At 43.1% G+C, this 13,317-nt stretch overlaps 1 long non-coding RNA gene across 1 annotated transcript in view; it reads right to left on the reverse strand.

Moving 5' to 3' along the window:
- LOC147577610 (uncharacterized) overlaps positions 1-12,880 on the reverse strand; it is a 63,723-nt gene extending 50,843 nt beyond the window's left edge. The window contains exons 1-3 of the long non-coding RNA XR_015240437.1: positions 12,235-12,880; positions 3,777-3,879; positions 1,677-1,792 (exon numbers count right to left, since the gene is read on the reverse strand). This is a non-coding gene — a long non-coding RNA (uncharacterized LOC147577610). The remainder of the gene's footprint in view (positions 1-1,676; positions 1,793-3,776; positions 3,880-12,234) is intronic.
- Between the last annotated feature and the right edge of the window lie 437 nt (positions 12,881-13,317).

Raw genomic sequence — 13,317 nt, forward strand, 5'->3', positions numbered from 1 at the left:
CTCATGGTTTGTGGGTTACAGCCACACATCGGGCTCTGTGCAAGGCGTGGAGCCTGCTTGGGATTCTCTCTCTCCCTCTCTCTGCCCCACCTCTACTCATGCTCGCGCTCTCTCTCTCTCTCCCTCTCTCTCTCTCTCTCTCTCAAAATAAATAAACTTAAAAAAAAAAAAAAGGCCAAGAAGCAATGCAGCTACCCTTTTGATGATATGTGATGCTCTTTTTGTCTTCCAAGATTTTTCCCTATTTCTCAGTTTGGCAGATTATTTGTTCTTTAAAATTCAGTTCAAATTCTCCTGTGTGTGTGTGTGTGTGTGTGTGTGTGTGTGTGTGTGTAAATTTCACCTGACTTTCTTATACAGTTCCCTACTTTTTACTTCTGAGAATCTATGTTGTAATTCTTACAACTAAGAATGCACCAAACTTAATACCAGAAAAGCCATAAAAGTAATTACTTTTTGTGGGAGCGAGGGAGTTTCTAGAGTAACTGGTAAAATTCTATTACAATAAAAAGGTTTAAAAGTAGATTTAAAAGTAAAAAAACAAAGTGGCTGTTATTTTAAAAAGGGTTTCCAGAATAGGAATCCATTATGATTATATACACATCAGGAAACCCAGATACAGTGTGTATCCGTATATAAAATAAGTATCTGGAAGAAGACTTGAAGCCTGCATACCAAACAAGGAACGATGAGCAGTGAGATGTACTTCTTGGGCTCAGAGCAGGACAGAGGGGGAGCCTAGAAGCTCAGAACAAAAGGACTCTGACTTCTTGCTGGATATATTTTTATACTATTTGCATTTTTATAGGCAACTTTTCATGTATTATTTATATAGATGAAATGATTCAATTAATCAAGGAGTGAGTGAGCTAAGCAAAGGGTAAGCTAGTAGGTAGATGAGGGATAGTAAGTGGATGAGTGAGTGAGTGAGTGAGTGAATGAATACATTAATGAATGAATGAATAAATGAATGAATGAGTCAGTGAGTCAGTGAATGAATGGGTGAGTGAATGAGTCAGTGAATGAATAAGTGAATGAGTGAATGAATGGATGGTTGAGTGAGTGAACGAGTGAGTGACTGAGTGAGTAAATGAATGAATGAATGAATCAATCAATCAATCAATGAGTGTAAGAGTGAGTAAGCAAATGAATGGAAAATGAATAAATTACACCAGTATGACAGGCAGGTCCTAATAGCAAAGTCTTCATGAAATCATGTTAGTAAACCACAAAGAAAAATAGATCATGCAAAGGTCAACCCAGATTCTTCACGCCCTGCGTATTTGAAGATCCTTAAATCCCTAGTCACCAACTTGATTAGATTTATGCCAAAATTTTATAAATGAACAATTTACAAGGAAACTTGATAGATCAGTCAAGTATGAATTCAGAGCCAAACACCACTTTGAATGATCTCCTGCATCCATCCTAACACCATCCTGCCTGCCCTCCAGGAACCGCCAGTCACATCCCACCAAGAAGTCTTGCTGGACACTTCAATTTCACCATCCACCTAAGAATTCTAAAGCACACCTCTGCATCCTTCCAGAACTAGTTCTTTGCTACATTCTTTTTAAACACAGAACCACAGCCTCTAACACAGTCACCAGCCAGTGTCCAAATTCAGAGCAGAGAGGCATGCTTTTGAAATTGACGTAATTGAAAAACAACTCTACCTCCAACCAAGTTTCTTCAAGTCTCTGTGTTCAGCTCTGTTCAAAGTTCTAGAAAGCTGGTCAGAAGGAGATTGTCTTGCATAATAACTTCCCTGGGCTTCAGTCAGAGTCTTCAACTGTAAAATGGAAGGAATACATTACTTGCCTCACAGAGAGATTATGTGGCCTCAAAATAAAATTATGTGAAATGCTCAGTACGGTGCCTGGTACGCAGGAGGTGTTTGCTATAGTTATTTTTTTATTAAGGTGAAATTTACATAACACAAAATTAGCCATCTTAAGGCAAATGAATCAGTGGCATTTACCGCAATCACAGTGTTGTGTAACCAGCCCTATCTAGCTTTGAAACGTTTTCACTACCCAAAAGGAAACCCCATATGCATTTAGCAGTTAGCTCTCTATTTCTCTTTCTTCCTGGCCCTGGCAACCACCAATGTACTTTCTGTCTCCATGGTTCTACCCATTCTGAACACATCATATAAATGGAATCATACAATATCTGACCTTCTGTGTCCGGCTTCCTTCACCTTAGCGTGTTTTCAAGATTCATTCATATTACAGTAACGTATCATTTCTTCATTCCTCTTTAAGGCTGAATAATATTCTATTGTATGTATAGACCACAATTTGTTTATCTGTTAATCTGTTGAGACATTTGGGTTGTTTCTACTTTTCGGCTGTCACGACTACGAGTACTGTCGTGAGCGTTCACATGCATGTATTTGTGTGAGCACCTGTTTTCCGTCCAGTTCATCTGGGTATAAACCTAGGAGTGAAATTGCCGGGGCATATAGTAATTCTATGGCTAGCTTTTTGAGGAATGGCAAATCTACTATAATTTCTTTTTTTTTAATATTGTTTAAGTTTTTATTTATTTATTTTTAAAGAGAGACAGAGAGAGCGAGTGAGGGAGGGGAAGAGAGAGAGAGAGAGAGAGAGAGAATTCCAGGCAGGCTCTGCACTGTCAGCATGGAGCCCAACGTGGGGCTCAAACTCACGAATCATGAGATCATGACCTGAGCAGAAACTAAGAGTCAGACGCTTAACCAACTGAGCCACCCAGGCACCCCATAACTATTACAATTTCTAAAGCATTCATTTCAGTGCTACTAGAACAGGCACTGTTATATCTATGAGTCATAAGTCCCTATGAGAATTAGCTTTCTGTGAGCACCATTTTTCCAAAAGAAAACAAATAGTTATGATTTTCCACAGGTGTAGGCAGAATCATGACAAACTGAATCTGAAATTTCAAAGAAGTCTTTATCCCTGAGATACATATATTTCAAATGTTTATGGGTAAGTAAGCCTATTCTTTTAAGGAGCTGATAACTCCCAACTGTGTCAAACTTGACCTTCTATAGCATCCAACTAATAAGATGTATTTCCAGGCCTTCACCATCCGTGCATGCATGAATGCAAAATGGCAGAAAGCCTGTCTGGCATAATAACTCAGATGGCTCCATATCTAAAGGGAGGCAGTTTAAGAAACAAATAGAACAGCAAGCTGAAGAAGGAGCTTGGACACTGTAGTGGGCTTCAGAAAAACTAAGCCAGGGCAGAGATTCAAAGAGCAGAACAACAGGACAGGAATGCCAAGACATGGAGAAGATCTCCCACTTACGGAAGGAGGCAAGGTCAAGAAATGAGAGAGGAATGTTAGTTTCATGCCCCTGCCAGTATCTTTCATGGCTAATTACACCCTGACAGCCTATAAATTCCTCTAATAGTTTTCAATGGAGAAACTATTCTTCTATCCATCCCTTCAACTATTAAGTGATGTAGCTGCTTTAGACTGGCTTCCAGAATCACCCAAGTGGTGCTGATTATCACCGGTGGGTGTGGACAAGGGAGAAAGCAAGAATGCATTCTTCTGAGAGCCTTCTGGGCAAAAAGCACCATGTATGGTAAATATCAGATTCCACATATAAAGTGTCTCCATTTCCCAACTGAAACAAATAGCCAGGGAGTACCTCTCCTCCCCCCCTCTCTCTTCCCACTCTGCCAACCCTAAGACCAGGACCCAGCACAATAGCCAACCCCTTCAAACACCCAGCCCTCAAAGTCATTTTTCTGAGTGAAAGGATTTGACTTTCTTACCATGGAAGAGTTCTGACTCCATATATATCAGCTAAGAAATAAAAATTCAGCTTTTCAGAAACAAAAGCTCATTCATCTCCATCCAGCAGCTTCTTTCATGGTTCTAGATGAAGAAGATAATACATAGCATTTACATGGCAACTTTCATCTTTAAGATACTTTATAGACATAGTTCAGGAAAGAGGAGGCAAGTAGTAGGCTGACAGATCACTTACAAAACCCTGTTTTTGGCTAGTCTACACTTTGTTTAAATAAAGCAGAAATGGAACAAAGGCCCATTCAAAGGGATTCTATCTATGAGGCAAAAGAAAACAAGTAATAAAATATGTGTCAAGTCCCCAAAAGTGAGGCCCACATCTGTTAAAGGTCACAGACTTTAGAATCAAGCACACCTCATTTCAAATCCTTATCCTGCCATTTACTAGCTCTCTAACCTCTGAGAGCATCAATATTCTCACTGGAAAATGGGACATATAATACCACTTACCAAGTAGGTTTAAGTGAGTTAATGTCCAGCCTCATGATCAGCAATCATGGTGGTCGTGGTGATAATATGCCCCATATCGATGACTTTTAGAATATAATTTGTTATGTTCTAGGACTGAATCTTTTGAAACTATTAAACAGCTTGGGAATCCTTGAAGATATTGAAAACATATTTTGCCTTTTTTAACAATTTAGAAATTGTTTTCATAAAACTCTTGCAGTTAATAATTGGGCATTAATGATGTGACATGAGAGCATAGGCCAAGGCTCTTCCCAGATGCCTGTGTAAAGAGCCTTGGCCCATGCTCTCATGCTCTTGTCTTCCAAGATGTCTGGAAGCAGGAGATGCTCCACATCAAATTCAACAATCCATCGCCATTTTGCCTCCTCTTATTTCCTTGTTGGGTATGGACTGAGATGAAGTGGTACCATTTGTGGAAGGAATTTCTCCAAGACAAAGAAAGGCCTAGAGAGAAATATTGATTTAAGACTAAAAATTGCATGTCTGTGACTTTTATGAGGAAAGATGGGAGGGGAGACCATTGAGGCTTACAACTGATCTCTCATCAACAGAGAATGTAGACATGCGAAGTCCTGTTTGAACCTTGTACATCTGTGACAATTTCCCTACTTAAATACAACCAGTCAAATGGGGCCTTCCTGGAGAATTTTGAATGTCCAACTACGTATTCACTAATGACCTTAAAATCGATTTAACCAGCTCAGCTGTCCCCTATGAATTCCAGAACCATAAATTTTACATGAGCATCTGAAATTCCACTTGTCCAAATCTGACCTTATGATCCTCTCCCAACATCTCCACCCTTCTAACCTCCTCCTGTGCTTCTTCCTTCTGTGAATGGTTCTTCCTGCATCCAGTTTTGCCAGTTAGAAACAGAGGGTCTACTTTGGCACCATATTCGCCACCTCCCACTCACACATCATAGCCAACCCATCACCAACTGTTCATTTTCCCTTATAATACTAATCAGATCTTCACTTTTCCCAAATTCCATGGCCAACAAGCTGAAAACCAAAGAGACTTATGTTATATATATATATATATATATATATATATATATATATATATATATATAATTTCCATGAACTAGTCCCCCAGCATCCTGCCTGGACCTGGCCTAATCTCTTCCCCACAGTTTTCAGAATGATCTCAAACCTCGAGAGTTCCATCTTAAATTCTTCCTTGACTTCCCATTGTCCAGGTAACGGAGAAAACATTGAGTATGGCCTAGATCTCCATGATCTGACCTCACAGATGTTTCCCTGCTCTAAGCTCCAACCAAAGCCTTCCTTTAACTATATGCCCATGCCTGCCATGGGACCTTTGCATATGTTCTTCCCCCTCTCACGTGCTCTCTTTCCCCTAACTCTGCCTCTAATTAAATAATTTCTACTTGCCCTGTAGATCTTCACTCAAAAATTGCTCCTTCAGAAACTTAGACCCATTAGTTCCATGTATCTCTACATGGCTCTGTATATATGTCCATGGAATCATATCTCTTTCTCTCACTGCCTTCCTTTCAGTCTGCAGGTGTCCTTTCACTGCAAGGGTTCTTAGGACTGCCCCTCAACTAGCCTGTGAGTTCAATGAGAGTAGTGACTATGTCTGGTCTGTGTGCCATTACATCCTGACCACCAAGCCTGGTGAAAAGAGGCACTTGGTAAATAGATGTTGAATGAATGAGTGAATAAATGGATATGAAAAGGTGTATGGCACATTGAATAGGAGGATAGGGAGATTCATGTGTAACCTTAAAAATAGTTCTGTACCACAAACGCCCAGCGCATGGTGTGGGGAAGGCAGAGGACCTCTATGTCCCAGGTCAGAGTCTCACAGCAATGCCACAAGATCCTGGCTTTGTTGCTACCAACAAACTCTGTAGGAAGAGATGCACAAACACTTAGGCGTCTTCCTCCTGTTTCACTGCTCTGAGAATCGTGGGGTTTCAGATGGAGGGTCAATAGCAGGGCTGGTGATGAGGGACAGAAAGAAGGAAAATGTTACTGCAAAATGTTCTAGAACTTTCAGGACAAGATGTAAATGTGCCAAAGAATATCAGATAGAAATTGGACACATGGGGTGCCTGGGTGGCTCAGCTGGTTAAGTGTCTGACTGTTGGTTTCAGCTCCAGTCATGATCTCGAGGTTCGTGGGATCAAGCCCTGCATTGGGCTCTGCACTGATAGCATGAAGCCTGTTTGGTATTCTCTCTCTCTCTCTCTCTCTCTCTCTCTCTCTCTCTCCTCTCTTGCTCTCTGCCCCTCCCCCACTCACACACACACACACTCTCTCTCAAAAATAAATAAACATTTAAAACTTTAAATTAATTAATTAATTAATTAAAGTATCTTGAAGGTACTGAAGAACAAAGCAAGGACAAGACCGCCCTGCAGAAAGCAGCCTCCCAGAGAGCCACTGTTCAGTTCTCTCCAGCACCAGACTTGAAAGTGTGTTTACTTTGAAAACTTCGACTTTAAAGCAATATATATGATGTTCGGACCTCACATTTCAAGCAGAACACCAGCATTCTAAACTCCAGCTTTATGTGAAAGTTAAACACCAATACTTGGCTGGTTTCTTCTGCCCCAGGTTATATGATTGAGAATGCTCAAGAATCTTTGCTCAGGAAATATACGTGGTGTTCTCATGCATCCAACTTTTTCTTACCTCTTCTGAAGACCCCACCTATAATGCCCTGTCCCCTCTGCCTGAACCACCTCCAAGCCAACCCAGAGCCCTTTTCTCCTGTTGACTAAGCTTCAATCTTTACCCCCTGACTTCTTCTTGCCTTGGCAAAAACCCTAAAGCTGTCAGGGTGGTTAGCAAACAGTAGGTGTCGGCCTAAGGGTTAAGCATTCACGCTCCCAGATGATAATCATCAGTATATTGTTCTGGAAAATTAAATACACCTGGGCCAAGTTTCTTAAGGCTGTACTCTTTGGAAATGTTTCAATTTTTTAAAAAAAGAGGAAAAAGTTCAGGAATGTGAACTTCATTTCTCACATATATTTTCCTAGGATGGCAGGTCTTTCTTTCTTTCTTTCTTTCTTTCTTTCTTTCTTTCTTTCTTTCTTTCTTTCTTTCTTTCTCTCCCTTTTTCTTTCTTTGTCCCTTTTTCTCTTTCCTTCTTTCTTCTTTCCCTCCTTTCTCTTTTTTCTTTTTTTTTTTTTATTTCATTGTGTGCTTCGGGTTTTCCACAGATTTTTACCTACTCTTGTCCTTCTTGACATTTGAGAAATGTGCTTGCATTCTGCCATCTTGGTAGGGACATTAAACAATAAAAGAAGCTATTAGTTCAAAATGTCCTGACTGTACTATGATTAAATTCAGGCATTCACTACCCTCACACTGTGCACAGCCCTCCAGTGGCAAGCATAAACAGCACCTTGCAAAGTCAATGGTGGGTACACTCACTCAAGAAAGGCTTATTTAATCTTTCTATGCACCAAATATGGTCCAATCAGGATATTCTGGTTCTCAAGGAAGTTCCATCTGTTGAGAATGATGGACTAGAATAGAGGTGAGGCTCTACCAGAGGAGTGGACACCTGTGATGGAAGGCTGAGGAATGAAGCATGTGACGGGGTCACTCATTTACCAGATGGTGGAGATGCCATGGCGGGCCTTCCAGGCAGGGAGCAACAGACGCAAAGCTACAGAAACATGAAAGGACATAGGGCAATAGAGACATAGGGCATTTTAAGGTGGTCATATCAGACAAAAATGAAGCCTAGAATTATCTGTTGAGATAGATTGTGAAAGCTTTGGTGTGTCATGCCAAGTGGGTTGGATTTATCCTGCATTAAGAGGAGGGGAAAACGAGGTAAGCTTTTAGTCTGGCTAGGGATTCAACAAGGAGCTATAATAGAAAGCGTAATCCCTTGTTTCTCCCATGACTGTAGGAGAAGGGGACTCAGCGACAATAGAGGGGAGAAAGGGATCCTTTTCAGTTGAGGACAGCCTAAAGGGGACTTTAGGAGGAAGGTGGCCTCTAAATGATGTCTGAAAGGATGAAGAGGGCCCAGACCACGAGAGATGAGGGAAAGCTACCTGTTCAGAGCAGACATGCAGGTTGGTGAGCATACATGGCTTTGTGCAGAAAGAGCATGGGGTCTGCCAGGGCCAGCCCAAGGCTTTTGGAGGGTCAGAGTAGGAAATGAGCTGCCAAGTTAGCCTAGGCCACACTGTGGAGCCCCTGGAATGCCACATTACAGATAATGTTCTCAAGGCAACAGGAAGCCTGCAGGATTGGTGACTTCAAAGTTAACTCTGGCAACATTGTGGAGTGTGGATTGGATGATGAGAGAAACTAGGCAGAGAGACCAGTGTGAGGGCCACTGCAAAAACTAGGCAAGAAATGACCAGGGCCTTATGTCCGAGGCTGACACAGCTGGACTGCACCTCCCAACCTCCACTGCGAATGGGTGCAGCCATGTGGCTCAGCTGCAGAAGAGACGGGCTCAGCTGCCAAATCGGCTCATCAAATCCCCTAAGTACCTCTTCATTGCCTCTTTCTTTCCAGCCGGTGGTGAAGAAGCTGACTTCAGGATATCCTTGGAGGCCCAAAAGAGCCTTCGTCAGCCTGAGTTCCTGCATGGCCACGTGGACTATGACAAGCCTAGTTGCCCAGTTCTCTTACACGAGCGAAAACTAACTTTCTTTTGGTTTTGTGTATGCTTTTGTAATACCAATTATGCCTTTCTTACCTAACGCTGGCCTCAACTATGATGGTGGCAGTGGGGCTAGAAAGAGACAGAGTCAAGAGATACTGTGGAGGTTAGTCTTCAGGAGCTGGCTACCAATTTTAAGGGCAGGTGAGGGTGAAGAGTCAAATATGGCACCAACATTTCCAGTCTGGACGAAGGGGAGGATGGTAAGGCCATTAATCTGAAGGTGTGACTATAGGAGGAGGAAGGGTTTTGAGAGGAAGGTAATGAGATCCATTTGGAACCTACAATTCCAACTTCTATAGAAACACAGGCAAGGAACTAGCCCATGGAAGAGCTGCACAGACACTTCCAGAACAGCCTGCGATGCCCAGGAAGCCTTGTGCACTTTCCTCACACCACAAGGAAATGCTGGAAATGTCAAAGACTACAGATTATAGTAATCAGTCATTATTGGTTAATAGTTATTGGTAACCATTTAAGGTGAACACTAAATAAATTATGGGGAATAAGTTGCTTTGAGTTAAAAAAAGAAATCCTAGTTCTGCTATTTATCAGCATAGCAAGAGACTTCATCCCTCAAGACCTCTGTTTTCCTCCTGTACAAAATGGGGATAATCCCTCGGTGTGGCTGTAAGGAATAAATGTAGTAATGTAGCCATCACCAGGGGCTCCATGCCTTTATGCGCCATTACCATAAACCAATGTCAAAAAGAGCTGGTACTTACTCAATTATTCTACACATGCCACTGGATCCACCCAATTAATCTTGACAACACCCCTCAGAGGTTCTATCACTTTCCCCCTTCTACACAACAGGAACCTGAGACCATAGAGATTAAGGAGCTTGCTCAAGGTCATACAGCTAATGGTGAAGCCGGGCTATGGCCCCAGCAGGCAGACTCCGGCACACGGACTCTTCCCTACCACAATATACACCCACAGCAGGGTACTCCTCCTAGGAAGGCACAGTCCCCTTGGGGAGCACAACGTCTCTCTTCGTCCTTGGCCTTTCCTGAGCCCAGGCCAAGGAAGCATTTCCAGCATCTGTAAGTGACTTGCTCACCATCTTTACCAAGCACTTCAGCAGGGCCACTGCCAGTTCTCCACAGATGGTAAGTGATTACAGCAACCTCTGACTTGTCCTTGAAGGGACACTTCACGATAATGGGGAAAAGTCAGGAATTCCCAAGAAACAAATGCCAATCAGGCAAGATAATGATCCTGAGGTGTTTATAACGCTTTCAATTTTTCAAAGCATGCCCATAAGCTACATCTCATTTGCACCAATGAAGATGGGGACTCAGGCCATTCAAAGGCTCATGGAGGGATATGGAGAAGACTGGCAGAGACGTGTAAACTCTCACTCTCGAAAGAGACTAGTTCCTTCACCTGTCCCTTCTCTTTCTCATTCTGGACTGTCACAAGGCCAAGAGAGAAGGGGAGGCGGGTCATTCCGGCTGCTGGGTCCTCTTGCGGGCTGTGGGAACCTCCCCATTTGGAAATAGCCCAGCTGCAAAGGGGGCCTCCCCAGAGACCGTGCCTCTGCCATGCCCATCGGTCCCTCTCTTCCCGGCTATTTACTGCCTAGTCCGCGGACAAGAGGAGACTGGAGCACAGGCTATCCTATGAGTTACCGCCCTTAATCTAGAAGAGGTGAAAACTGCAGCAGTGGGATGATGCCAGGAAGGACTCCAGAACTGGGGCAGCTCAGACCACAGTGCTTGCCCGGGTCAAGTGTGACTTCCCAAATGGAGAAACTCAGGACTATGTGCTGCCTCCACGTTATTAGTACAATACTGCAAGCAGTCCCAAAGCTGAGAAGTCCCAAGCATTTCTGGATATCTGCTGAAGCACCACAGTACTCAGCTGCCGCGAGCCTCTCCCCCGATCTGTCCCTAGCTGCCTCCAGCTCTTCCTATTGGCCTCTGAGGGGAGCCATGTGCATTGCGGCCTTTTCTCTATGTTGCACAGACTGCCTCAGTCCCTTTTAGGGATTCCAGTGAGCTTACAGATGTTCTACTCCCAGCCATGACCCTTATTCCTAAGCCTTGGTGCCCATCATGCCCTAATCAAAAAAAAACGGGGGGGCGGGGGCACCTGGGTAGCTCAGTCAGTTAAGCATCTGGCGTCAGCTCAGGTCATGATCTCACGGTTCATGGTTCAAGCCCCACATTGTGCTGACAGCACAGAGCCTCCTTGGGCTTCTCTCTCTGCACCTCCCTTGCGTCCTCGCTCACTCTCTCAAAATAAATAAATAAACTTAAAAAAAACTGTATTAAAAAGGGGTATTTTTAATTTAAAAAATAAAGGGGTTTTTTTTGTTTGTTTTTTTTTTAATTTTTTTTTCAACGTTTATTTATTTTTGGGACAGAGAGAGACAGAGCGTGAACGGGGGAGGGGCAGAGAGAGAGGGAGACACAGAATCGGAAACAGGCTCCAGGCTCCGAGCCATCAGCCCAGAGCCTGACGCGGGGCTCGAACTCACGGACCGCGAGATCGTGACCTGGCTGAAGTCGGACGCTCAACCGACTGCGCCACCCAGGCGCCCCAAAAAATAAAGGGTTTTTACTACATTTTTAAAATGGCAAAATAAAAAAAAATCAATCAACATACATCTTAGAATTCCTCCCAATAGTCTCTGTCGCCAACAGCCCTGCTGGCTGCCGTCTTTTTCTTCACTGCTCAGCCTGCAGCTCATTTAAGCATCAGTGCAGATGACTCATGCTCTAGTTCTTAAAATCAAACTTGTTCCACCGAACCCAAAACCCTGTATTTATCCAAATTACAGAAACATGCTCTTACCACCCATCCACCAAAATACCTCCCATCCAGATCAACAGAGCATTAATGGCTGATTCAACCCTCCCGATTTCTAAAAATATTCATACTGCTTCCTCGTCAAGACAGCGGCCCTCAATTTTCCTCACACAGACTCAAAGAATTCCATTCAGTGGGCTTACCGATTCACAGGTCTGACAGAGCACTCCTATTACAGGCATTTTTTAAAAGGCGATTAGGGGGTCCAGCTACGTACCCCTTGATTGGTGGGATCCCCAACTCAAGCTCTTCATTTTGCTGATGGGGGAGCCAGGCCCACAATATTAAAAGGTTTGTCCAAAGTCCCAGGGCTACAAAGGAAGCCTCACGACCCTCCAACACAACACTCAAACAGATTTCATATTTTCTCTATGTCTAGAGAAGGGAAATCACTTCCAATTTTTTAATTCTTCTTAGGTAAACAGTCACTTTGCCCTCATCAGTAACAACAACTTCTTCCCTTACCAAAGAAGACTTCATGGCAGAGAGAGCTCAGGCTCAGAGAGCTTGGCTGTGAACAGGTGGAAGGGAGGCTCTCCCAGGCAGCATGAGCAAAGGTATGAAGGCAGGATCTCCTGAGATCTGTAACAGGTCATGGAATAAGTCATTCCATGGGCTGAGGCAGAAGGCAGATGAAAAAGAACAGTGAAATGTAGATTTAAACAATTGGTATCCTTACAACTACCCTTCCAAAGTAATTAATCTCCAATTATATTAATAGACATAGAGATATAAATCCCGTCGTGTGTAATTCTGTATTATTGCAGCTTCAGGAAGTCTGCAAGAACACTGGGGGGAAGACAAATTTTGCTAATCATAGGAGGGAGGTTTCATATAAAGAAGAATTTCCCAATCCATTGGGGCTTTTCATAAAAGGCATGAGCTTCCACCAAAACAATGAACTCCCACTTCTCAATGCATTCAAGTGGGGGCCACACAGCTGCCTGCTTGGAAGGTCAAAGAGATTGTTGCTTTGATGGGAAGGTGGTGGGAGGACATTTAAGGAGTATCTCAAGGGTAACAGGTTGTGGTCTTTTGGGTGAGAACTAACGGTCCACCTGGGTTTAACCCCAGTTCTGTTCCTTACCAGCTAGATGACCTGGGCAAAGTAGCTAACCTCTCTGTGCCCCCATTTCCCCAATGGAAAATGAAGACAAATACCAGTGCCTACTTCTAGAGTTATTGCAAGGATTGAATGAGCACATCCATATCAAGGGTCTGAGACATAATCAATGCTTGGTAAATGTTGGTGGTTGTTCTTGTTATGACATTGCTATTATTATTTTGTTCTCTGGGTTCTCACCCTCTTTCACTCTCCAGCATCACACGATGCCTCATAAGTCAATGCCACCAAAGTGGCTACACAACACAACATGACAGCCTTTGAAGTATAGACCATGCACAAAATACCCCATTTCCTTCTGATGACTCACTTTTTCTTTTATCAAAATGAAGCATAAGGCAGATGAAACAGAATGACCAGACCCAGGTTTACCACTGGTATCTTCATAACCATTCCTCAGAAATAATTAACCAATAATTACATCA

Source organism: Puma concolor, chromosome C2 (assembly GCF_028749965.1).
Source record: "Puma concolor isolate L17-30 chromosome C2, mPumCon1.1.hap2, whole genome shotgun sequence".
Lineage (NCBI taxonomy): Eukaryota > Metazoa > Chordata > Mammalia > Carnivora > Felidae > Puma > Puma concolor.